The sequence below is a fragment of the Phoenix dactylifera genome, chromosome 4 (assembly GCF_051530095.1).
Source record: "Phoenix dactylifera cultivar Ajwa chromosome 4, Ajwa_hap1_PhDact_Kaust_v1.1, whole genome shotgun sequence".
NCBI classification, from domain to species: domain Eukaryota; kingdom Viridiplantae; phylum Streptophyta; class Magnoliopsida; order Arecales; family Arecaceae; genus Phoenix; species Phoenix dactylifera.
This window is the reverse complement of record NC_143193.1, coordinates 38788965-38809682: the sequence shown is the minus strand read 5'-3', so window position 1 is coordinate 38809682 and position 20718 is coordinate 38788965. Positions and strand designations below refer to the sequence as shown.

At 45.6% G+C, this 20718-nt stretch overlaps 40 non-coding genes and 2 pseudogenes across 40 annotated transcripts; all 42 read left to right on the top strand.

The window, feature by feature from the left end:
* Window positions 1–5473: 5473 nt before the first annotated feature.
* LOC149766511 (5S ribosomal RNA) lies at window positions 5474–5592 on the top strand. Its single transcript, XR_016404541.1, has one exon. It is a non-coding gene; the product is annotated as a 5S ribosomal RNA (ribosomal RNA).
* Window positions 5593–5838: 246 nt separating this feature from the next.
* Window positions 5839–5957, top strand: LOC149766510 (5S ribosomal RNA). Its single transcript, XR_016403911.1, has one exon. It is a non-coding gene; the product is annotated as a 5S ribosomal RNA (ribosomal RNA).
* Window positions 5958–6204: 247 nt separating this feature from the next.
* On the top strand, window positions 6205–6323 carry LOC149766509 (5S ribosomal RNA). Its single transcript, XR_016411530.1, has one exon. It is a non-coding gene; the product is annotated as a 5S ribosomal RNA (ribosomal RNA).
* A 246-nt stretch (window positions 6324–6569) lies between these two features.
* Window positions 6570–6688, top strand: LOC149766508 (5S ribosomal RNA). Its single transcript, XR_016403910.1, has one exon. It is a non-coding gene; the product is annotated as a 5S ribosomal RNA (ribosomal RNA).
* A 247-nt stretch (window positions 6689–6935) lies between these two features.
* Window positions 6936–7054, top strand: LOC149766507 (5S ribosomal RNA). Its single transcript, XR_016401231.1, has one exon. It is a non-coding gene; the product is annotated as a 5S ribosomal RNA (ribosomal RNA).
* Window positions 7055–7301: 247 nt separating this feature from the next.
* On the top strand, window positions 7302–7420 carry LOC149766506 (5S ribosomal RNA). Its single transcript, XR_016411529.1, has one exon. It is a non-coding gene; the product is annotated as a 5S ribosomal RNA (ribosomal RNA).
* A 247-nt stretch (window positions 7421–7667) lies between these two features.
* Window positions 7668–7786, top strand: LOC149766505 (5S ribosomal RNA). The gene has a single exon (XR_016404320.1). It is a non-coding gene; the product is annotated as a 5S ribosomal RNA (ribosomal RNA).
* Window positions 7787–8032: 246 nt separating this feature from the next.
* Window positions 8033–8151, top strand: LOC149766504 (5S ribosomal RNA). Its single transcript, XR_016403909.1, has one exon. It is a non-coding gene; the product is annotated as a 5S ribosomal RNA (ribosomal RNA).
* A 247-nt stretch (window positions 8152–8398) lies between these two features.
* LOC149766503 (5S ribosomal RNA) lies at window positions 8399–8517 on the top strand. The gene has a single exon (XR_016401230.1). It is a non-coding gene; the product is annotated as a 5S ribosomal RNA (ribosomal RNA).
* Window positions 8518–8764: 247 nt separating this feature from the next.
* On the top strand, window positions 8765–8883 carry LOC149766502 (5S ribosomal RNA). The gene has a single exon (XR_016411528.1). It is a non-coding gene; the product is annotated as a 5S ribosomal RNA (ribosomal RNA).
* Window positions 8884–9130: 247 nt separating this feature from the next.
* Window positions 9131–9249, top strand: LOC149766501 (5S ribosomal RNA). Its single transcript, XR_016404187.1, has one exon. It is a non-coding gene; the product is annotated as a 5S ribosomal RNA (ribosomal RNA).
* Window positions 9250–9495: 246 nt separating this feature from the next.
* LOC149766500 (5S ribosomal RNA) lies at window positions 9496–9614 on the top strand. The gene has a single exon (XR_016403726.1). It is a non-coding gene; the product is annotated as a 5S ribosomal RNA (ribosomal RNA).
* A 247-nt stretch (window positions 9615–9861) lies between these two features.
* On the top strand, window positions 9862–9979 carry LOC149766499 (5S ribosomal RNA). Its single transcript, XR_016407700.1, has one exon. It is a non-coding gene; the product is annotated as a 5S ribosomal RNA (ribosomal RNA).
* A 247-nt stretch (window positions 9980–10226) lies between these two features.
* LOC149766498 (5S ribosomal RNA) lies at window positions 10227–10345 on the top strand (annotated as a pseudogene).
* Window positions 10346–10592: 247 nt separating this feature from the next.
* Window positions 10593–10711, top strand: LOC149766497 (5S ribosomal RNA). The gene has a single exon (XR_016403271.1). It is a non-coding gene; the product is annotated as a 5S ribosomal RNA (ribosomal RNA).
* A 246-nt stretch (window positions 10712–10957) lies between these two features.
* LOC149766496 (5S ribosomal RNA) lies at window positions 10958–11076 on the top strand. Its single transcript, XR_016403908.1, has one exon. It is a non-coding gene; the product is annotated as a 5S ribosomal RNA (ribosomal RNA).
* Window positions 11077–11323: 247 nt separating this feature from the next.
* On the top strand, window positions 11324–11441 carry LOC149766495 (5S ribosomal RNA). Its single transcript, XR_016407699.1, has one exon. It is a non-coding gene; the product is annotated as a 5S ribosomal RNA (ribosomal RNA).
* A 247-nt stretch (window positions 11442–11688) lies between these two features.
* On the top strand, window positions 11689–11807 carry LOC149766494 (5S ribosomal RNA; annotated as a pseudogene).
* A 247-nt stretch (window positions 11808–12054) lies between these two features.
* On the top strand, window positions 12055–12173 carry LOC149766493 (5S ribosomal RNA). Its single transcript, XR_016403269.1, has one exon. It is a non-coding gene; the product is annotated as a 5S ribosomal RNA (ribosomal RNA).
* A 246-nt stretch (window positions 12174–12419) lies between these two features.
* Window positions 12420–12538, top strand: LOC149766492 (5S ribosomal RNA). Its single transcript, XR_016403907.1, has one exon. It is a non-coding gene; the product is annotated as a 5S ribosomal RNA (ribosomal RNA).
* Window positions 12539–12785: 247 nt separating this feature from the next.
* Window positions 12786–12903, top strand: LOC149766491 (5S ribosomal RNA). Its single transcript, XR_016408972.1, has one exon. It is a non-coding gene; the product is annotated as a 5S ribosomal RNA (ribosomal RNA).
* Window positions 12904–13150: 247 nt separating this feature from the next.
* Window positions 13151–13269, top strand: LOC149766490 (5S ribosomal RNA). The gene has a single exon (XR_016407996.1). It is a non-coding gene; the product is annotated as a 5S ribosomal RNA (ribosomal RNA).
* A 247-nt stretch (window positions 13270–13516) lies between these two features.
* Window positions 13517–13635, top strand: LOC149766489 (5S ribosomal RNA). The gene has a single exon (XR_016405159.1). It is a non-coding gene; the product is annotated as a 5S ribosomal RNA (ribosomal RNA).
* Window positions 13636–13882: 247 nt separating this feature from the next.
* Window positions 13883–14001, top strand: LOC149766488 (5S ribosomal RNA). The gene has a single exon (XR_016400726.1). It is a non-coding gene; the product is annotated as a 5S ribosomal RNA (ribosomal RNA).
* Window positions 14002–14248: 247 nt separating this feature from the next.
* Window positions 14249–14367, top strand: LOC149766487 (5S ribosomal RNA). Its single transcript, XR_016405325.1, has one exon. It is a non-coding gene; the product is annotated as a 5S ribosomal RNA (ribosomal RNA).
* Window positions 14368–14610: 243 nt separating this feature from the next.
* Window positions 14611–14729, top strand: LOC149766486 (5S ribosomal RNA). Its single transcript, XR_016401084.1, has one exon. It is a non-coding gene; the product is annotated as a 5S ribosomal RNA (ribosomal RNA).
* Window positions 14730–14975: 246 nt separating this feature from the next.
* Window positions 14976–15093, top strand: LOC149766485 (5S ribosomal RNA). The gene has a single exon (XR_016406495.1). It is a non-coding gene; the product is annotated as a 5S ribosomal RNA (ribosomal RNA).
* A 247-nt stretch (window positions 15094–15340) lies between these two features.
* Window positions 15341–15458, top strand: LOC149766484 (5S ribosomal RNA). Its single transcript, XR_016405141.1, has one exon. It is a non-coding gene; the product is annotated as a 5S ribosomal RNA (ribosomal RNA).
* A 247-nt stretch (window positions 15459–15705) lies between these two features.
* LOC149766483 (5S ribosomal RNA) lies at window positions 15706–15824 on the top strand. The gene has a single exon (XR_016406943.1). It is a non-coding gene; the product is annotated as a 5S ribosomal RNA (ribosomal RNA).
* A 247-nt stretch (window positions 15825–16071) lies between these two features.
* LOC149766482 (5S ribosomal RNA) lies at window positions 16072–16190 on the top strand. Its single transcript, XR_016400725.1, has one exon. It is a non-coding gene; the product is annotated as a 5S ribosomal RNA (ribosomal RNA).
* A 247-nt stretch (window positions 16191–16437) lies between these two features.
* On the top strand, window positions 16438–16556 carry LOC149766481 (5S ribosomal RNA). Its single transcript, XR_016405324.1, has one exon. It is a non-coding gene; the product is annotated as a 5S ribosomal RNA (ribosomal RNA).
* A 243-nt stretch (window positions 16557–16799) lies between these two features.
* LOC149766480 (5S ribosomal RNA) lies at window positions 16800–16918 on the top strand. Its single transcript, XR_016401083.1, has one exon. It is a non-coding gene; the product is annotated as a 5S ribosomal RNA (ribosomal RNA).
* Window positions 16919–17164: 246 nt separating this feature from the next.
* On the top strand, window positions 17165–17282 carry LOC149766479 (5S ribosomal RNA). The gene has a single exon (XR_016406494.1). It is a non-coding gene; the product is annotated as a 5S ribosomal RNA (ribosomal RNA).
* A 247-nt stretch (window positions 17283–17529) lies between these two features.
* LOC149766478 (5S ribosomal RNA) lies at window positions 17530–17647 on the top strand. Its single transcript, XR_016405140.1, has one exon. It is a non-coding gene; the product is annotated as a 5S ribosomal RNA (ribosomal RNA).
* A 247-nt stretch (window positions 17648–17894) lies between these two features.
* LOC149766477 (5S ribosomal RNA) lies at window positions 17895–18013 on the top strand. Its single transcript, XR_016406942.1, has one exon. It is a non-coding gene; the product is annotated as a 5S ribosomal RNA (ribosomal RNA).
* Window positions 18014–18260: 247 nt separating this feature from the next.
* On the top strand, window positions 18261–18379 carry LOC149766476 (5S ribosomal RNA). Its single transcript, XR_016412451.1, has one exon. It is a non-coding gene; the product is annotated as a 5S ribosomal RNA (ribosomal RNA).
* Window positions 18380–18625: 246 nt separating this feature from the next.
* On the top strand, window positions 18626–18744 carry LOC149766475 (5S ribosomal RNA). The gene has a single exon (XR_016400724.1). It is a non-coding gene; the product is annotated as a 5S ribosomal RNA (ribosomal RNA).
* A 242-nt stretch (window positions 18745–18986) lies between these two features.
* LOC149766474 (5S ribosomal RNA) lies at window positions 18987–19105 on the top strand. Its single transcript, XR_016404893.1, has one exon. It is a non-coding gene; the product is annotated as a 5S ribosomal RNA (ribosomal RNA).
* Window positions 19106–19348: 243 nt separating this feature from the next.
* Window positions 19349–19466, top strand: LOC149766473 (5S ribosomal RNA). Its single transcript, XR_016407150.1, has one exon. It is a non-coding gene; the product is annotated as a 5S ribosomal RNA (ribosomal RNA).
* Window positions 19467–19713: 247 nt separating this feature from the next.
* LOC149766472 (5S ribosomal RNA) lies at window positions 19714–19832 on the top strand. The gene has a single exon (XR_016405494.1). It is a non-coding gene; the product is annotated as a 5S ribosomal RNA (ribosomal RNA).
* Window positions 19833–20079: 247 nt separating this feature from the next.
* Window positions 20080–20198, top strand: LOC149766471 (5S ribosomal RNA). The gene has a single exon (XR_016405158.1). It is a non-coding gene; the product is annotated as a 5S ribosomal RNA (ribosomal RNA).
* Window positions 20199–20445: 247 nt separating this feature from the next.
* On the top strand, window positions 20446–20564 carry LOC149766470 (5S ribosomal RNA). Its single transcript, XR_016400723.1, has one exon. It is a non-coding gene; the product is annotated as a 5S ribosomal RNA (ribosomal RNA).
* The last annotated feature ends 154 nt before the right edge of the window (window positions 20565–20718 follow it).

Here is a 20718-nt window from a genome sequence, read left to right as displayed (position 1 = left end):
TGAAGAACATATAATGAATAGGTAATTTTAGATACCTTTCTCACAAATTAATTGAGCAAAGTCAATAACTTAAATCCTATTATGGCATGATTAAATTCTTTAATTATTAATTTTTGATATCATGTCTATATGTGTATTGACTGACTTATACTTTTAGAAATTGTTTCATGGTTTGCTCAATCTAAAATATTTCTATGGCTGTATCATAACCATGAAATACACAAGTATATGATTAAAACTCTGATTTAGAATGACTTGTGAGAAGCTACGAATTCTTGGGCATAATGAAAATAGTGTTTGCATGATATACCTCTATATGATACATTTGATTATTTCTTTATTCTGCTCTTTCAAGTAAATTACTTGAGAATAACAAAGAGAAAGAGAGATAAAGAAAAGATAATGGATATTATTCAAGAGAAGTAAAATCTAAGTAAAGGCAAATACTCCAATCTTAAGAAAAAGCAAAACAAGCATAATATATTCAGCACTTGTGTGAGCATTCTTTTGGAAGGATAAAATCCGTAATGAATTACACTTAAATAGAGGGAGAGTTTAAAGTAAATAGTTTAACCTTTCTATATTGCTTATCATAGGGATGGTGCCAATGGGGAGGCTAGTGGTAGTACCCGGCACTATTTGACCCAACTATTCGGTGTAGGGCATATTAGGGACGGCACAAGAGGGAGGCTAGTGGTAGTACCTCGTGCCCCTTCCCAACTCCACCGGATAGGGAGCAAATAGAGTATAGAGCATAAGAAAGTTATAAATGAAAAACAAAGTAAATGAAAGTAGAATTAAGTCAAATTTTTAATCACTTGAAAACACACTTTAAGGATGAAATCAGTGCAAAATTATATTTAAATAGGGGGAGTTTATTTGAAAAGAATTGATTTTGATCCTTAACATTCTTACTCTTAATATTCTAATGCATGACTTAACACATAATATATTTTGCATATGGCATGATGCTTTAAATTATGGATTCTCAATATTTTGTAATGCTTCATGCTTGGACAATTTGATTGATTGTTTGAAATACTACATAAAATTTTTGTTTGTTAAGAAAATTCAGATTTGTCATTCACAATCATCGTTAAAATGTGAAAGTTGAAATGAGAAGAGAAAGATATCTCTATTTAGGCAAAATGAATTGATCTTGATCTATCTTTCTACTTGCCTAACTTTGATACATAATATCCTAATACTTGTTAAAATATCCTCCATTTTGTATCGAAACTCAATACTAAATACAAAGATTCTGAAAGTGCTCTAATGTTATTGAAATATGTGTTTTCAATCTTAGTAATTTAAGATGAGCCACAATGTGAAAGATACATATCTCAAATTATGACTTAAAAGGCCTCTATTGAAAATCTTTATGAAATTCAGAATTTGATTTTGTATAAAAGCTTAAACTCCATATGATTACTAAATAAAATGTTAATGTAAGAAAAACATAATTTATTTTGATTGCTCCGATACGCATCCGAAACATATCTTTTCTTATCATTAAAATGTACCAATATTGGTCTAAATGATGTGTCTTTCAATGATCTTGATTGCAAGTAAATATTTTTAAAATATATGACTTTATTTTAATATTTAAAAAATTTATTGAGTTTCATGTATACATTGCTGAAAAATTGTGATTAAGAAATTGAGTTCTATAAATACATATACTTCCATGATCATCTATATGTTTTTCTCTCCTATATCATTAAAGACTTTCATCAATAGAGTGAATGATCTAAAAGAAAGAAAGTGTAAATGCTTTTAAAAGAAACTAAGCTTCAAATGAATTACTTTTGATTAATATTTTCATACATTTTCTCTAAGATTAGGAGAAAGCATAACTTGTTCTTAAAAGATTAACAAGAGTGATTACTATAAATTGTGAATATTTCTAGATCACTCTACATTCTTGATATCATAAAGTTTCAGCTCTATTCACGTTTATCATTAAAATCTGAAATTCGACAAAAGAAAAGAAAGATTAAAGAAGAATGCATCTTTTAAGGGGGAGCTTTAGATATTCAGTATCTTATCCTAAAGTCACTTCAATTTGATGCATACCTTGCACTTTATGGATTGATTTTGATGAACCTCCTTATATTGCAAGACATGCTTTAATTACCTTGAGATGAGTTCTATAAAGGTTGTCTTATCTCAAACCTTGAGTCTTGTAAAAATAAGCTGAAACTTATAGAAAATATATTTTTGAGATTGACGATTTTATTGAACATTATCTTCAAATTTTAAAACTCTTAGATGGAATGATCAATTGAGGGGGAGAAAGAAAATTTCAGAAGGAGAGGTCTGATGGAACTTAATTGCATAAATTTATAAAGGAGAGAGAAAGAATACTAAATGAAAAGTGATCCTAATACTCTCCAATATGTATCATCTGAAATTTAAATCTGAAAACCTTTATGATACACCTTGAGGCGTGTTATTTGGTTAGTATATCTTATGCATAAATCATGAACCAAATTGCAAGTTGATCTTAAGAGCCTTTAACTTAATGACAAAGGGGGAGAATAACGTGTTGAATGGTCTTGAGTATCTCTTAGAAAATTTATTTTGAAATTCACTAATAAGTCCTAATTAGCTTGCTCTTTAGAACGTCAATTCTGTGCCAATTCATATCTTTATATATGTATCAAATTGTGCTTATTTTCTAAAGGAATAAAAGAACTTTGAAGACATTAAAAATTAATGATCCAACATGATGATATGTCTCTCAAATATATAAGTTTTGATCTTTTACTCTGAAAATTAACTAAAATTGCTCTCATGTTTGATAAAATACTTAATAGATTGGGCAAAAGGTCTTAAATGAACAAGCTTTCATACTTATTATTGAAGAGAGGTTAGATTTCCACTCGTGTTTTCTTTGAATATCATTTGTAGTATTTCTTGAATTAACCTAAGGAAGATTCCACCTACACTTGAATAGAAAACTATCTGTGGTATCAAATTAGAAAACTTCTTGAAATCACATTTAATGTGTTCTGTTCTGAAATTATCTTAATTGGCTCTGATCTGTGCTCATTAATCTGATTCCAATATTATTGCCTTGAGTTATATGATTCATATCCTTGCAATAATTTAACATTCAAATCAGAGTACAATAAGGAAAAGAAATATATGAGTATTCTGATCTTTGTGCTTAATGTTTCCCTATCTTTTGATGTTGTCAAAAAGGGGGAGAAATATCTAAGTATATGCTCATAATGCCTTTATGCTTTGAATTGAATACAAATCAGCTTAAATTGAAATATGTTGATTGTGTTAAGCTGATTAAATCTAAAGCATTATCATGAAGTATGTTTTTTTTTTAAATATATATGTTTTCTACTTCATGCAACTTAGCTATGTATTACTTCTAGAAAACAATATCTTTTATATTGCATATACTCCAAGTTTTGTCATCATCAAAAAGGGGGAGATTGATGACCCAAAGATTGATTCATAGATTGATTTTGATGATCACAAAACCTTGAAGTATGGATACTAATGTTTATGTTGCAAGGAGAAAGATATTTATTTTGCAAGGAACATAGCAAGTTGGAAGAACACAAGAAGGCCTCCAAAAGCTCTCAAGAAAAGTTAGAAGAAAGCTAGAAGAAAGCTACAATTTATTGGCCCAAAGTTTAAAGTTCAAAGGATTCAAATTGGAGGAGTAAAATCAAAAGAAAAATTCAAAAGAACAGTCTTCGAGTCGACTCCAGTGGAATTCGAGTCGACTCCGGAGAAGTATGAGTCGACTCCGGAGAAGTATGAGTCGACTCCTAGGAGTCACAGGCAGAAAAGTCAGAGAGCAGTTTTCGGGTCTGAGATTCGAGTCGACTCCAGTGGAACGCGAGTCGACTCCGATGGTTGGTAGGTCGACTCCGAAGAAAGCAAGAGTCGACTCTCAGCGGAACACAAGGAAAAAGTCAGAGAGCATTTTTGGGACTCTGAGATTCGAGTCGACTCCCGCATTGCACGAGTCGACTCCGAGACTCCGCGACCATCAACAGACAGAAAACCAAGTTACTGCCTCTGAGATTCGAGTCGACTCCCAGACAGCTCGAGTCGACTCCAAGGCAGCACTACACTAAGATGGCAGAAGACCAACTTTCGAAAACTGAGAGCCGAGTCGACTCCAAGGAAGTTCGAGTCGACTCCAAGACTGGACGAGCCAAAAGACAGAGGATCGGGAGTTCGGACTCTGGGATTCGAGTCGACTCCCAGGATAGTCGAGTCGACTCGAGTGGACAAAATTCAAATTTGGAACAGTTGCCGAGTCGACTCCGGAAAAGCTTGAGTCGACTCCCGCTACAGCCGAGTCGACTCCTGATCGCGCGAGTCGACTCCGATCCCAACGGTAATATTGTCAGGAGGTGCAGACTGGTTCCAACGGCTATATTTTTGTCTCTAACGGCTATATTCTTGTTTCCACTCCATCTAAAGCTATAAAAACAAGAAGAGAGCTAGGGGAGAACTCATGGAAGTGGGAGAGATCATCTAGGAAAGAGATCTCAAAGAGATTACAAAGGAAATCTCCCATAAGCACAAAAGGGCCATCCAAAGCGAAATAGAGAGAAGAAGAGCATCCAAGAGAATCCCAAAGCTTCCTCTCCATCCGTGTGCTGCCTCAGTGATCCTCTACCTCGTGCCAAATCAGAAGAGGGTCAAGTAAAGAAGAAGCCGAGCTCCTCCATCTTCAAAACTCGTTTGAGGGCTTCTCTTTACTCTATTTGTTTATATTGTTATATTTGCTTGCTTAAGAAGCTTTGATTTGTTTTTATTCTTTGTTTTAATATCTTGTAACTTGATTCAATCAAGGGATTGAATCAAGGGGTTAAAGGTTTGTTGGTGAGCCAAAGGGAAAACCAACGGTGTAAGGTTTGTTGGTGAGCCAAAGGGAAAACCAACGGGGTTTAGGTTTGTTGGTGAGCCGAGGGTAAAACCAACGTGTAAGGGTTTGATTGTGAGCCCGGGAAAACAATCGGGGTTGGTTCTAGTCGGTGAGCCTGGGAAAACCGACCGAGTTCGTTGTTATCTTGCAAAACAACAAGTTGGGTTGTGAGCTTGTAAAACAACCGGCTGTAATCTGTAGGATTATAGTGGAATTCCCAAGAGGTCTTGGGGAGTGGATGTAGGTGCTGGGGTGCACCGAACCACTATATGTTTATTGTGTTTGTGATGCTTTTTGTCATTGTCTAACTTGCTTACTTAGATATATTGCTTGCTTAACTCGTATCTACGCATCCCTTAGTTGCAAGCATACTCAATTTACTTAATCAAGTCCCATTTAATAAATCATACTGTTGCTAAGTTTAAATTCCACTGTGCATCTATATAACTTAGCATAGTTAATCAAAAAGTCTTAGAAGTAGTTTAAAAGTTTTAAAAGACCCAATTCACCCCCCCCTCTTGGGTTGTATCTACTGGGCAACAAAGGGAGTTTCGATGGGCATGTCATGGGTGCGATCATACCAGCACAAATGCACCGGATCCCATCAGAACTCCACAGTTAAGCGTGCTTGGGCGAGAGTAGTACTAGGATGGGTGACCCCCTGGGAAGTCCTCGTGTTGCACCCTTTTTATTTTTTGCCCGCTTTTTTATTTTTTGATAATATTTATTTTTAATTTTTCGGCTTTTGGCTTTTTCTTTTCGGATAATTTTTTTCCCCGAAAATAAACTGAGTCCGGGGACTCGCGGTGCCATGCCGCATAGCGGGACCAGCGTGTTGAATCCTACGCCAGAACGTCCCCGGCGGCGCGAATGTCTCGGGCCATCGAGGTCTGCTGCTTTGTCATAAAAGGGAGTTTCGAAGGGCATGTCATGGGTGCGATCATACTAGCACTAATGCACCGGATCCCATCAGAACTCCGCAGTTAAGCGTGCTTGGGCGAGAGTAGTACTAGGATGGGTGGCCCCCTGGGAAGTCCTCGTGTTGCACCCCTTTTATTTTTTGCCCGCTTTTTTATTTTTTGATAATATTTATTTTTAATTTTTCGGCTTTTGGCTTTTCCTCTCCGGATAATTTTTTTCCTCCGAAAATAAACTGAGTCCGGAGACTGGCGGTGCCATGCCGCATAGCGGGACCAGCGCGTTGAATCCTACGCCAGAACGGCCCCGGCGGCGCGAATGTCTCGGGTCGTCGAGGTCTGCTGCTTTGTCATAAAAGGGAGTTTCGATGGGCATGTCATGGGTGCGATCATACCAGCACTAATGCACCGGATCCCATCAGAACTCCGCAGTTAAGCGTGCTTGGGCGAGAGTAGTACTAGGATGGGTGACCCCCTGGGAAGTCCTCGTGTTGCACCCCTTTTATTTTTTGCCCACTTTTTTATTTTTTGATAATATATATTTTTAATTTTTCGGCTTTTGGCTTTTTCTCTTCGGATAATTTTTTCCCCCGAAAATAAACTAAGTCCGGGGACTCGCGGTGCCATGCCGCATAGCGGGACCAGCGTGTCGAATCCTACGCCAGAACGTCCCCGGCGGCGCGAATGTCTCGGGCCATCGAGGTCTGCTGCTTTGTCATAAAAGGGAGTTTCGAAGGGCATGTCATGGGTGCGATCATACTAGCACTAATGCACCGGATCCCATCAGAACTCCGCAGTTAAGCGTGCTTGGGCGAGAGTAGTACTAGGATGGGTGGCCCCCTGGGAAGTCCTCGTGTTGCACCCCTTTTATTTTTTGCCCGCTTTTTTATTTTTTGATAATATTTATTTTTAATTTTTCGGCTTTTGGCTTTTTCTCTTCGGATAATTTTTTTCCCCCGAAAATAAACTGAGTCCGGAGACTGGCGGTGCCATGCCGCATAGCGGGACCAGCGCGTTGAATCCTATGCCAGAACGGCCCCGGCGGCGCGAATGTCTCGGGCCGTCGAGGTCTGCTGCTTTGTCATAAAAGGGAGTTTCGATGGGCATGTCATGGGTGCGATCATACCAGCACTAAGGCACCGGATCCCATTAGAACTCCGCAGTTAAGCGTGCTTGGGCGAGAGTAGTACTAGGATGGGTGACCCCCTGGGAAGTCCTCGTGTTGCACCCCTTTTATTTTTTGCCCGCTTTTTTATTTTTTGATAATATTTATTTTTAATTTTTCGGCTTTTGGCTTTTCCTCTTCGGATAATTTTTTTCCCCCGAAAATAAACTGAGTCCGGAGACTGGCGGTGCCATGCCGCATAGCGGGACCAGCGCGTTGAATCCTACGCCAGAACGGCCCCTGCGGCGCGAATGTCTCGGGCCGTCGAGATATGCTGCTTTGTCATAAAAGGGAGTTTCGATGGGCATGTCATGGGTGCGATCATACCAGCACTAATGCACCGGATCCCATCAGAACTCCGCAGTTAAGCGTGCTTGGGCGAGAGTAGTACTAGGATGGGTGACCCCCTGGGAAGTCCTCGTGTTGCACCCCTTTTATTTTTTGCCCGCTTTTTTATTTTTTGATAATATTTATTTTTAATTTTTCGGCTTTTGGCTTTTCCTCTTCGGATAATTTTTTTCCCCCGAAAATAAACTGAGTCCGGAGACTGGCGGTGCCATGCCGCATAGCGGGACCAGCGCGTTGAATCCTACGCCAGAACGGCCCCGGCGGCGCGAATGTCTCGGGCCGTCGAGGTCTGCTGCTTTGTCATAAAAGGGAGTTTCGATGGGCAAGTCATGGGTGCGATCATACCAGCACTAATGCACCGGATCCCATTAGAACTCCGCAGTCAAGCGTGTTTGGGCGAGAGTAGTACTAGGATGGGTGACCCCCTGGGAAGTCCTCGTGTTGCACCCCTTTTATTTTTTGCCCGCTTTTTTATTTTTTGATAATATTTATTTTTAATTTTTCGGCTTTTGGCTTTTCCTCTTCGGATAATTTTTTCCCCCGAAAATAAACTAAGTCCGGGGACTCGCGGTGCCATGCCGCATAGCGGGACCAGCGTGTCGAATCCTACGCCAGAACGTCCCCGGCGGCGCGAATGTCTCGGGCCATCGAGGTCTGCTGCTTTGTCATAAAAGGGAGTTTCGAAGGGCATGTCATGGGTGCGATCATACTAGCACTAATGCACCGGATCCCATCAGAACTCCGCAGTTAAGCGTGCTTGGGCGAGAGTAGTACTAGGATGGGTGGCCCCCTGGGAAGTCCTCGTGTTGCACCCCTTTTATTTTTTGCCCGCTTTTTTATTTTTTGATAATATTTATTTTTAATTTTTCGGCTTTTGGCTTTTTCTCTTCGGATAATTTTTTTCCCCCGAAAATAAACTGAGTCCGGAGACTGGCGGTGCCATGCCGCATAGCGGGACCAGCGCGTTGAATCCTATGCCAGAACGGCCCCGGCGGCGCGAATGTCTCGGGCCGTCGAGGTCTGCTGCTTTGTCATAAAAGGGAGTTTCGATGGGCATGTCATGGGTGCGATCATACCAGCACTAAGGCACCGGATCCCATTAGAACTCCGCAGTTAAGCGTGCTTGGGCGAGAGTAGTACTAGGATGGGTGACCCCCTGGGAAGTCCTCGTGTTGCACCCCTTTTATTTTTTGCCCGCTTTTTTATTTTTTGATAATATTTATTTTTAATTTTTCGGCTTTTGGCTTTTCCTCTTCGGATAATTTTTTTCCCCCGAAAATAAACTGAGTCCGGAGACTGGCGGTGCCATGCCGCATAGCGGGACCAGCGCGTTGAATCCTACGCCAGAACGGCCCCTGCGGCGCGAATGTCTCGGGCCGTCGAGATATGCTGCTTTGTCATAAAAGGGAGTTTCGATGGGCATGTCATGGGTGCGATCATACCAGCACTAATGCACCGGATCCCATCAGAACTCCGCAGTTAAGCGTGCTTGGGCGAGAGTAGTACTAGGATGGGTGACCCCCTGGGAAGTCCTCGTGTTGCACCCCTTTTATTTTTTGCCCGCTTTTTTATTTTTTGATAATATTTATTTTTAATTTTTCGGCTTTTGGCTTTTCCTCTTCGGATAATTTTTTTCCCCCGAAAATAAACTGAGTCCGGAGACTGGCGGTGCCATGCCGCATAGCGGGACCAGCGCGTTGAATCCTACGCCAGAACGGCCCCGGCGGCGCGAATGTCTCGGGCCGTCGAGGTCTGCTGCTTTGTCATAAAAGGGAGTTTCGATGGGCAAGTCATGGGTGCGATCATACCGGCACTAATGCACCGGATCCCATTAGAACTCCGCAGTCAAGCGTGTTTGGGCGAGAGTAGTACTAGGATGGGTGACCCCCTGGGAAGTCCTCGTGTTGCACCCCTTTTATTTTTTGCCCGCTTTTTTATTTTTTGATAATATTTATTTTTAATTTTTCGGCTTTTGGCTTTTTCTCTTCGGATAATTTTTTTTCCCGAAAATAAACTGAGTCCGGAGACTCGCGGTGCCATGCCGCATAGCGGGACCAGCGTGTTGAATCCTACGCCAGAACGGCCTCGGCAGCGCGAATGTTTCGGGCCATCGAGGTCTGCTGCTTTGTCATAAAAGGGAGTTTCGAAGAGCATGTCATGGGTGCGATCATACCAGCACTAATGCACCGGATCCCATCAGAACTCCGCAGTTAAGCGTGCTTGGGGGAGAGTAGTACTAGGATGGGTGACCCCCTGGGAAGTCCTCGTGTTGCACCCCTTTTATTTTTTGCCCGCTTTTTTATTTTTTGATAATATTTATTTTTAATTTTTCGGCTTTTGGCTTTTCCTCTTCGGATAATTTTTTTCCTCCGAAAATAAACTGAGTCCGGAGACTGGCGGTGCCATGCCGCATAGCGGGACCAGCGCGTTGAATCCTACGCCAGAACGGCCCCGGCGGCGCGAATGTCTCGGGTTGTCGAGGTCTGCTGCTTTGTCATAAAAGGGAGTTTCGATGGGCATGTCATGGGTGCGATCATACCAGCACTAATGCACCGGATCCCATCAGAACTCCGCAGTTAAGCATGCTTGGGCGAGATTAGTACTAGGATGGGTGACCCCCGGGAAGTCCTCGTGTTGCACCCCTTTTATTTTTTGCCCGCTTTTTTATTTTTTGATAATATTTATTTTTAATTTTTCGGCTTTTGGTTTTTCCTCTTCGGATAATTTTTTTCCCCCGAAAATAAACTGAGTCCGGAGACTGGCGGTGCCATGCCGCATAGCGGGACCAGCGCGTTGAATCCTACGCCAGAACGGCCCCGGCGGCGCGAATGTCTCGGGCCGTCGAGGTCTGTTACTTTGTCATAAAAGGGAGTTTCGAAGGGCATGTCATGGGAGCGATCATACCAGCACTAATGCATCGGATCCCATCAGAACTCCGCAGTTAAGCGGGCTTGGGCGAGAGTAGTACTAGGATCGGTGACCCCCTGGGAAGTCCTCGTGTTGCACCCCATATATTTTTTGCCCGTTTTTTTATTTTTTGATAATATTTATTTTTAATTTTTCGGCTTTTGGCTTTTCCTCTTCGGATAATTTTTTTTTCCCGAAAATAAACTGAGTCCGGAGACTGGCGGTGCCATGCCGCATAGCGGGACCAGCGCGTTGAATCCTTCGCCAGAACGGCCCCGGCGGCGCGAATGTCTCGGGCCGTCGAGGTCTGCTGCTTTGTCATAAAAGGGAGTTTCGATGGGCATGTCATGGGTGCGATCATACCAGCACTAATGCACCGGATCCCATCAGAACTCCGCAGTTAAGCGTGCTTGGGCAAGAGTAGTACTAGGATGGGTGACCCCCTGGGAAGTCCTCGTGTTGCACCCTTTTTATTTTTTGCCCGCTTTTTTATTTTTTGATAATATTTATTTTTAATTTTTCGGCTTTTGGCTTTTTCTCTTCGGATAATTTTTTCCCCCGAAAATAAACTGAGTCCGGGGACTCGCGGTGCCATGCCGCATAGCGGGACCAGCGTGTTGAATCCTACGCCAGAACGTCCCCGGCGGCGCGAATGTCTCGGGCCATCGAGGTCTGCTGCTTTGTCATAAAAGGAAGTTTCGAAGGGCATGTCATGGGTGCGATCATACTAGCACTAATGCACCGGATCCCATCAGAACTCCGCAGTTAAGCGTGCTTGGGCGAGAGTAGTACTAGGATGGGTGGCCCCCTGGGAAGTCCTCGTGTTGCACCCCTTTTATTTTTTGCCCGCTTTTTTATTTTTTGATAATATTTATTTTTAATTTTTCGGCTTTTGGCTTTTTTTCTTCGGATAATTTTTTTCCCCCGAAAATAAACTGAGTCCGGAGACTGGCGGTGCCATGCCGCATAGCGGGACCAGCGCGTTGAATCCTACGCCAGAACGGCCCCGGCGGCGCGAATGTCTCGGGTTGTCGAGGTCTGCTGCTTTGTCATAAAAGGGAGTTTCGATGGGCATGTCATGGGTGCGATCATACCAGCACTAATGCACCGGATCCCATCAGAACTCCGCAGTTAAGCATGCTTGGGCGAGATTAGTACTAGGATGGGTGACCCCCGGGAAGTCCTCGTGTTGCACCCCTTTTATTTTTTGCCCGCTTTTTTATTTTTTGATAATATTTATTTTTAATTTTTCGGCTTTTGGTTTTTCCTCTTCGGATAATTTTTTTCCCCCGAAAATAAACTGAGTCCGGAGACTGGCGGTGCCATGCCGCATAGCGGGACCAGCGCGTTGAATCCTACGCCAGAACGGCCCCGGCGGCGCGAATGTCTCGGGCCGTCGAGGTCTGTTACTTTGTCATAAAAGGGAGTTTCGAAGGGCATGTCATGGGTGCGATCATACCAGCACTAATGCATCGGATCCCATCAGAACTCCGCAGTTAAGCGGGCTTGGGCGAGAGTAGTACTAGGATCGGTGACCCCCTGGGAAGTCCTCGTGTTGCACCCCATATATTTTTTGCCCGTTTTTTTATTTTTTGATAATATTTATTTTTAATTTTTCGGCTTTTGGCTTTTCCTCTTCGGATAATTTTTTTTCCCCGAAAATAAACTGAGTCCGGAGACTGGCGGTGCCATGCCGCATAGCGGGACCAGCGCGTTGAATCCTTCGCCAGAACGGCCCCGGCGGCGCGAATGTCTCGGGCCGTCGAGGTCTGCTGCTTTGTCATAAAAGGGAGTTTCGATGGGCATGTCATGGGTGCGATCATACCAGCACTAATGCACCGGATCCCATCAGAACTCCGCAGTTAAGCGTGCTTGGGCAAGAGTAGTACTAGGATGGGTGACCCCCTGGGAAGTCCTCGTGTTGCACCCTTTTTATTTTTTGCCCGCTTTTTTATTTTTTGATAATATTTATTTTTAATTTTTCGGCTTTTGGCTTTTTCTCTTCGGATAATTTTTTCCCCCGAAAATAAACTGAGTCCGGGGACTCGCGGTGCCATGCCGCATAGCGGGACCAGCGTGTTGAATCCTACGCCAGAACGTCCCCGGCGGCGCGAATGTCTCGGGCCATCGAGGTCTGCTGCTTTGTCATAAAAGGAAGTTTCGAAGGGCATGTCATGGGTGCGATCATACTAGCACTAATGCACCGGATCCCATCAGAACTCCGCAGTTAAGCGTGCTTGGGCGAGAGTAGTACTAGGATGGGTGGCCCCCTGGGAAGTCCTCGTGTTGCACCCCTTTTATTTTTTGCCCGCTTTTTTATTTTTTGATAATATTTATTTTTAATTTTTCGGCTTTTGGCTTTTTTTCTTCGGATAATTTTTTTCCCCCGAAAATAAACTGAGTCCGGAGACTGGCGGTGCCATGCCGCATAGCGGGACCAGCGCGTTGAATCCTACGCCAGAACGGCCCCGGCGGCGCGAATGTCTCGGGCCGTCGAGGTCTGCTGCTTTGTCATAAAAGGGAGTTTCGATGGGCATGTCATGGGTGCGATCATACCAGCACTAATGCACCGGATCCCATCAGAACTCCGCAGTTAAGCGTGCTTTGGCGAGATTAGTACTAGGATGGGTGACCCCCGAGAAGTCCTCGTGTTGCACCCCTTTTATTTTTTGCCCGCTTTTTTATTTTTTGATAATATTTATTTTTAATTTTTCGGCTTTTGGCTTTTTCTCTTCGGATAATTTTTTTCCCCCGAAAATAAACTGAGTCCGGAGACTGGCGGTGCCATGCCGCATAGCGGGAGCAGCGCGTTGAATCCTACGCCAGAACGGCCCCGGCGGCGCGAATGTCTCGGGCCGTCGAGGTCTGCTGCTTTGTCATAAAAGGGAGTTTCGAAGGGCATGTCATGGGTGCGATCATACCAGCACTAATGCACTGGATCCCATCAGAACTCCGCAGTTAAGCGGGCTTGGGCGAGAGTAGTACTAGGATGGGTGACCCCCTGGAAAGTCCTCGTGTTGCACCCCTTTTATTTTTTGCCCGCTTTATTATTTTTTCATAATATTTATTTTTAATTTTTCGGCTTTTGGCTTTTCCTCTTCGGATAATTTTTTTTCCCTGAAAATAAACTGAGTCCGGAGACTGGCGGTGCCATGCCGCATAGCGGGACCAGCGCGTTGAATCCTACGCCAGAACGGCCCCGGCGGCGCGAATGTCTCGGGCCGTCGAGGTCTGCTACTTTGTCATAAAAGGGAGTTTCGATGGGCAAGTCATGGGTGCGATCATACCAGCACTAATGCACCGGATCCCATCAGAACTCCACAGTTAAGCGTGCTTGGGCGAGAGTAGTACTAGGATGGGTGGCCCCCTGGGAAGTCCTCGTGTTGCACCCCTTTTATTTTTTGCCCGCTTTTTTATTTTTTGATAATATTTATTTTTAATTTTTCGGCTTTTGGCTTTTTCTCTTCGGATAATTTTTTTCCCCCGAAAATAAACTGAGTCCGGAGACTGGCGGTGCCATGCCGCATAGCGGGACCAGCGCGTTGAATCCTACGCCAGAACGGCCCCGGCGGCGCGAATGTCTCGGGCCGTCGAGGTCTGCTGCTTTGTCATAAAAGGAAGTTTCGATGGGCATGTCATGGGTGCGATCATACCAGCACTAAGGCACCGGATCCCATCAGAACTCCGTAGTTAAGCGTGCTTGGGCGAGAGTAGTACTAGGATGGGTGACCCCCTGGGAAGTCCTCGTGTTGCACCCCTTTTATTTTTTGCCCGCTTTTTTATTTTTTGATAATATTTATTTTTAATTTTTCGGCTTTTGGCTTTTCCTCTTCGGATAATTTTTTTCCCCCGAAAATAAACTGAGTCCGGAGACTGGCGGTGCTATGCCGCATAGCGGGACCAGCGCGTTGAATCCTACGCCAGAACGGCCCCGGCGGCGCGAATGTCTCGGGCCGTCGAGGTCTGCTGCTTTGTCATAAAAGGGAGTTTCGATGGGCATGTCATGGGTGCGATCATACCAGCACTAATGCACCGGATCCCATCAGAACTCCGCAGTTAAGCGTGCTTGGGTGAGAGTAGTACTAGGATGGGTGACCCCCTGGGAAGTCCTCGTGCTGCACCCCTTTTATTTTTTGCCCGCTTTTTTATTTTTAATATTTATTTTTAATTTTTCGGCTTTTGGATTTTCCTCTTCGGATAATTTTTTTCCCCCGAAAATAAACTGAGTCCGGAGACTGGCGGTGCCATGCCGCATAGCGGGACCAGCGCGTTGAATCCTACGCCAGAACGGCCCCGGCGGCGCGAATGTCTCGGGCCGTCGAGGTCTGCTGCTTTGTCATAAAAGGGAGTTTCGATGGGCGAGTCATGGGTGCGATCATACCAGCACTAATGCACCGGATCCCATCAGAACTCCGCAGTTAAGCGTGTTTGGGCGAGAGTAGTACTAGGATGGGTGACCCCCTGGGAAGTCCTCGTGTTGCACCCCTTTTATTTTTTGCCCGCTTTTTTATTTTTTGATAATATTTATTTTTAATTTTTCGGCTTTTGGCTTTTTCTCTTCGGATAATTTTTTTTCCCGAAAATAAACTGAGTCCGGAGACTCGCGGTGCCATGCCGCATAGCGGGACCAGCGTGTTGAATCCTACGCCAGAACGGCCTCGGCGGCGCGAATGTTTCGGGCCATCGAGGTCTGCTGCTTTGTCATAAAAGGGAGTTTCGAAGGGCATGTCATGGGTGCGATCATACCAGCACTAATGCACCGGATCCATCAGAACTCCGCAGTTAAGCGTGCTTGGGCGAGAGTAGTACTAGGATGGGTGACCCCCTGGGAAGTCCTCGTGTTGCACCCCTTTTATTTTTTGCCCGCTTTTTTATTTTTTGATAATATTTATTTTTAATTTTTTGGCTTTTGGCTTTTCCTCTTCGGATAATTTTTTTCCTCCGAAAATAAACTGAGTCCGGAGACTGGCGGTGCCATGCCGCATAGCGGGACCAGCGCGTTGAATCCTACGCCAGAACGGCCCCGGCGGCGCGAATGTCTCGGGTCGTCGAGGTCTGCTGCTTTGTCATAAAAGGGAGTTTCGATGGGCATGTCATGGGTGCGATCATACCAGCACTAATGCACCGGATCCCATCAGAACTCCGCAGTTAAGCGTGCTTGGGCGAGATTAGTACTAGGATGGGTGACCACCGGGAAGTCCTCGTGTTGCACCCCTTTTATTTTTTGCCCGCTTTTTTATTTTTTGATAATATTTATTTTTAATTTTTCGGCTTTTGGTTTTTCCTCTTCGGATAATTTTTTTCCCCCGAAAATAAACTGAGTCCGGAGACTGGCGGTGCCATGCCGCATAGCGGGACCAGCGCGTTGAATCCTACGCCAGAACGGCCCCGGCGATGCGAATGTCTCAGGCCGTCGAGGTCTGTTACTTTGTCATAAAAGGGAGTTTCGAAGGGCATGTCATGGGTGCGATCATACCAGCACTAATGCATCGGATCCCATCAGAACTCCGCAGTTAAGCGGGCTTGGGCGAGAGTAGTACTAGGATGGGTGACCCCCCGGGAAGTCCTCGTGTTGCACCCCTTATATTTTTTTCCCGTTTTTTTATTTTTTGATAATATTTATTTTTAATTTTTCGGCTTTTGGCTTTTCCTCTTCGGATAATTTTTTTCCCCCGAAAATAAACTGAGTCCGGAGACTGGCGGTGCCATGCCGCATAGCGGGACCAGCGCGTTGAATCCTACGCCAGAACGGCCCCGGCGGCGCGAATGTCTCGGGCCGTCGAGGTCTGCTGCTTTGTCATAAAAGGAAGTTTCGATGGGCATGTCATGGGTGCGATCATACCAGCACTAAGGCACCGGATCCCATCAGAACTCCGTAGTTAAGCGTGCTTGGGCGAGAGTAGTACTAGGATGGGTGACCCCCTGGGAAGTCCTCGTGTTGCACCCCTTTTATTTTTTGCCCGCTTTTTTATTTTTTGATAATATTTATTTTTAATTTTTCGGCTTTTGGCTTTTCCTCTTCGGATAATTTTTTTCCCCCGAAAATAAACTGAGTCCGGAGACTGGCGGTGCTATGCCGCATAGCGGGACCAGCGCGTTGAATCCTACGCCAGAACGGCCCCGGCGGCGCGAATGTCTCGGGCCGTCGAGGTCTGCTGCTTTGTCATAAAAGGGAGTTTCGATGGGCATGTCATGGGTGCGATCATACCAGCACTAATGCACCGGATCCCATCAGAACTCCGCAGTTAAGCGTGCTTGGGTGAGAGTAGTACTAGGATGGGTGACCCCCTGGGAAGTCCTCGTGCTGCACCCCTTTTATTTTTTGCCCGCTTTTTTATTTTTAATATTTATTTTTAATTTTTCGGCTTTTGGATTTTCCTCTTCGGATAATTTTTTTCCCCCGAAAATAAACTGAGTCCGGAGACTGGCGGTGCCATGCCGCATAGCGGGACCAGCGCGTTGAATCCTACGCCAGAACGGCCCCGGCGGCGCGAATGTCTCGGGCCGTCGAGGTCTGCTGCTTTGTCATAAAAGGGAGTTTCGATGGGCGAGTCATGGGTGCGATCATACCAGCACTAATGCACCGGATCCCATCAGAACTCCGCAGTTAAGCGTGTTTGGGCGAGAGTAGTACTAGGATGGGTGACCCCCTGGGAAGTCCTCGTGTTGCACCCCTTTTATTTTTTGCCCGCTTTTTTATTTTTTGATAATATTTATTTTTAATTTTTCGGCTTTTGGCTTTTTCTCTTCGGATAATTTTTTTTCCCGAAAATAAACTGAGTCCGGAGACTCGCGGTGCCATGCCGCATAGCGGGACCAGCGTGTTGAATCCTACGCCAGAACGGCCTCGGCGGCGCGAATGTTTCGGGCCATCGAGGTCTGCTGCTTTGTCATAAAAGGGAGTTTCGAAGGGCATGTCATGGGTGCGATCATACCAGCACTAATGCACCGGATCCATCAGAACTCCGCAGTTAAGCGTGCTTGGGCGAGAGTAGTACTAGGATGGGTGACCCCCTGGGAAGTCCTCGTGTTGCACCCCTTTTATTTTTTGCCCGCTTTTTTATTTTTTGATAATATTTATTTTTAATTTTTTGGCTTTTGGCTTTTCCTCTTCGGATAATTTTTTTCCTCCGAAAATAAACTGAGTCCGGAGACTGGCGGTGCCATGCCGCATAGCGGGACCAGCGCGTTGAATCCTACGCCAGAACGGCCCCGGCGGCGCGAATGTCTCGGGTCGTCGAGGTCTGCTGCTTTGTCATAAAAGGGAGTTTCGATGGGCATGTCATGGGTGCGATCATACCAGCACTAATGCACCGGATCCCATCAGAACTCCGCAGTTAAGCGTGCTTGGGCGAGATTAGTACTAGGATGGGTGACCACCGGGAAGTCCTCGTGTTGCACCCCTTTTATTTTTTGCCCGCTTTTTTATTTTTTGATAATATTTATTTTTAATTTTTCGGCTTTTGGTTTTTCCTCTTCGGATAATTTTTTTCCCCCGAAAATAAACTGAGTCCGGAGACTGGCGGTGCCATGCCGCATAGCGGGACCAGCGCGTTGAATCCTACGCCAGAACGGCCCCGGCGATGCGAATGTCTCAGGCCGTCGAGGTCTGTTACTTTGTCATAAAAGGGAGTTTCGAAGGGCATGTCATGGGTGCGATCATACCAGCACTAATGCATCGGATCCCATCAGAACTCCGCAGTTAAGCGGGCTTGGGCGAGAGTAGTACTAGGATGGGTGACCCCCCGGGAAGTCCTCGTGTTGCACCCCTTATATTTTTTTCCCGTTTTTTTATTTTTTGATAATATTTATTTTTAATTTTTCGGCTTTTGGCTTTTCCTCTTCGGATAATTTTTTTCCCCCGAAAATAAACTGAGTCCGGAGACTGGCGGTGCCATGCCTTATAGCGGGACCAGCGCGTTGAATCCTTCGCCAGAACGGCCCCGGCGGCGCGAATGTCTCGGGCCGTCGAGGTCTGCTGCTTTGTCATAAAAGGGAGTTTCGATGGGCATGTCATGGGTGCGATCATACCAGCACTAATGCACCGGATCCCATCAGAACTCCGCAGTTAAGCGTGCTTGGGCGAGAGTAGTACTAGGATGGGTGACCCCCTGGGAAGTCCTCGTGTTGCACCCTTTTTATTTTTTGCCCGCTTTTTTATTTTTTGATAATATTTATTTTTAATTTTTCGGCTTTTGGCTTTTTCTCTTCGGATAATTTTTTCCCCCGAAAATAAACTGAGTCCGGGGACTCGCGGTGCCATGCCGCATAGCGGGACCAGCGTGTTGAATCCTACGCCAGAACGGCCCCGGCGGCGCGAATGTCTCGGGCCGTCGAGGTCTGCTGCTTTGTCATAAAAGGAAGTTTCGATGGGCATGTCATGGGTGCGATCATACCAGCACTAAGGCACCGGATCCCATCAGAACTCCGTAGTTAAGCGTGCTTGGGCGAGAGTAGTACTAGGATGGGTGACCCCCTGGGAAGTCCTCGTGTTGCACCCCTTTTATTTTTTGCCCGCTTTTTTATTTTTAATATTTATTTTTAATTTTTCGGCTTTTGGCTTTTTCTCTTCGGATAATTTTTTCCCCCAAAAATAAACTGAGTCCGGGGACTCGCGGTGCCATGCCGCATAGCGGGACCAGCGTGTTGAATCCTACGCCAGAACGGCCCCGGCGGCGCGAATGTCTCGGGCCGTCGAGGTCTGCTGCTTTGTCATAAAAGGGAGTTTCGATGGGCATGTCATGGGTGCGATCATACCAGCACTAATGCACCGGATCCCATCAGAGCTCCGCAGTTAAGCGTGCTTGGGTGAGAGTAGTACTAGGATGGGTGACCCCCTGGGAAGTCCTCGTGTTGCACCCCTTTTATTTTTTGCCCGCTTTTTTATTTTTAATATTTATTTTTAATTTTTCGGCTTTTGGCTTTTCCTCTTCGGATAATTTTTTTCCCCCGAAAATAAACTGAGTCCGGAGACTGGCGGTGCCATGCCGCATAGCGGGACCAGCGCGTTGAATCCTACGCCAGAACGGCCCCGGCGGCGCGAATGTCTCGGGCCGTCGAGGTCTGCTGCTTTGTCATAAAAGGGAGTTTCGATGGGCGAGTCATGGGTGCGATCATACCAGCACTAATGCACCGGATCCCATCAGAACTCCGCAGTTAAGCGTGTTTGGGCGAGAGTAGTACTAGGATGGGTGACCCCCGAGAAGTCCTCGTGTTGCACCCCTTTTATTTTTTGCCCGCTTTTTTATTTTTTGATAATATTTATTTTTAATTTTTCGGCTTTTGGCTTTTTCTCTTCGGATAATTTTTTTCCCCCGAAAATAAACTGAGTCCGGAGACTGGCGGTGCCATGCCGCATAGCGGGAGCAGCGCGTTGAATCCTACGCCAGAACGGCCCCGGCGGCGCGAATGTCTCGGGCCGTCGAGGTCTGCTGCTTTGTCATAAAAGGGAGTTTCGAAGGGCATGTCATGGGTGCGATCATACCAGCCCTAATGCACTGGATCCCATCAGAACTCCGCAGTTAAGCGGGCTTGGGCGAGAGTAGTACTAGGATGGGTGACCCCCTGGAAAGTCCTCGTGTTGCACCCCTTTTATTTTTTGCCCGCTTTATTATTTTTTCATAATATTTATTTTTAATTTTTCGGCTTTTGGCTTTTCCTCTTCGGATAATTTTTTTTCCCTGAAAATAAACTGAGTCCGGAGACTGGCGGTGCCATGCAGCATAGCGGGACCAGCGCGTTGAATCCTACGCCAGAACGGCCCCGGCGGCGCGAATGTCTCGGGCCGTCGAGGTCTGCTACTTTGTCATAAAAGGGAGTTTCGATGGGCAAGTCATGGGTGCGATCATACCAGCACTAATGCACCGGATCCCATCAGAACTCCACAGTTAAGCGTGCTTGGGCGAGAGTAGTACTAGGATGGGTGGCCCCCTGGGAAGTCCTCGTGTTGCACCCCTTTTATTTTTTGCCCGCTTTTTTATTTTTTGATAATATTTATTTTTAATTTTTCGGCTTTTGGCTTTTTCTCTTCGGATAATTTTTTTCCCCCGAAAATAAACTGAGTCCGGAGACTGGCGGTGCCATGCCGCATAGCGGGACCAGCGCGTTGAATCCTACGCCAGAACGGCCCCGGCGGCGCGAATGTCTCGGGCCGTCGAGGTCTGCTGCTTTGTCATAAAAGGAAGTTTCGATGGGCATGTCATGGGTGCGATCATACCAGCACTAAGGCACCGGATCCCATCAGAACTCCGTAGTTAAGCGTGCTTGGGCGAGAGTAGTACTAGGATGGGTGACCCCCTGGGAAGTCCTCGTGTTGCACCCCTTTTATTTTTTGCCCGCTTTTTTATTTTTTGATAATATTTATTTTTAATTTTTCGGCTTTTGGCTTTTCCTCTTCGGATAATTTTTTTCCCCCGAAAATAAACTGAGTCCGGAGACTGGCGGTGCTATGCCGCATAGCGGGACCAGCGCGTTGA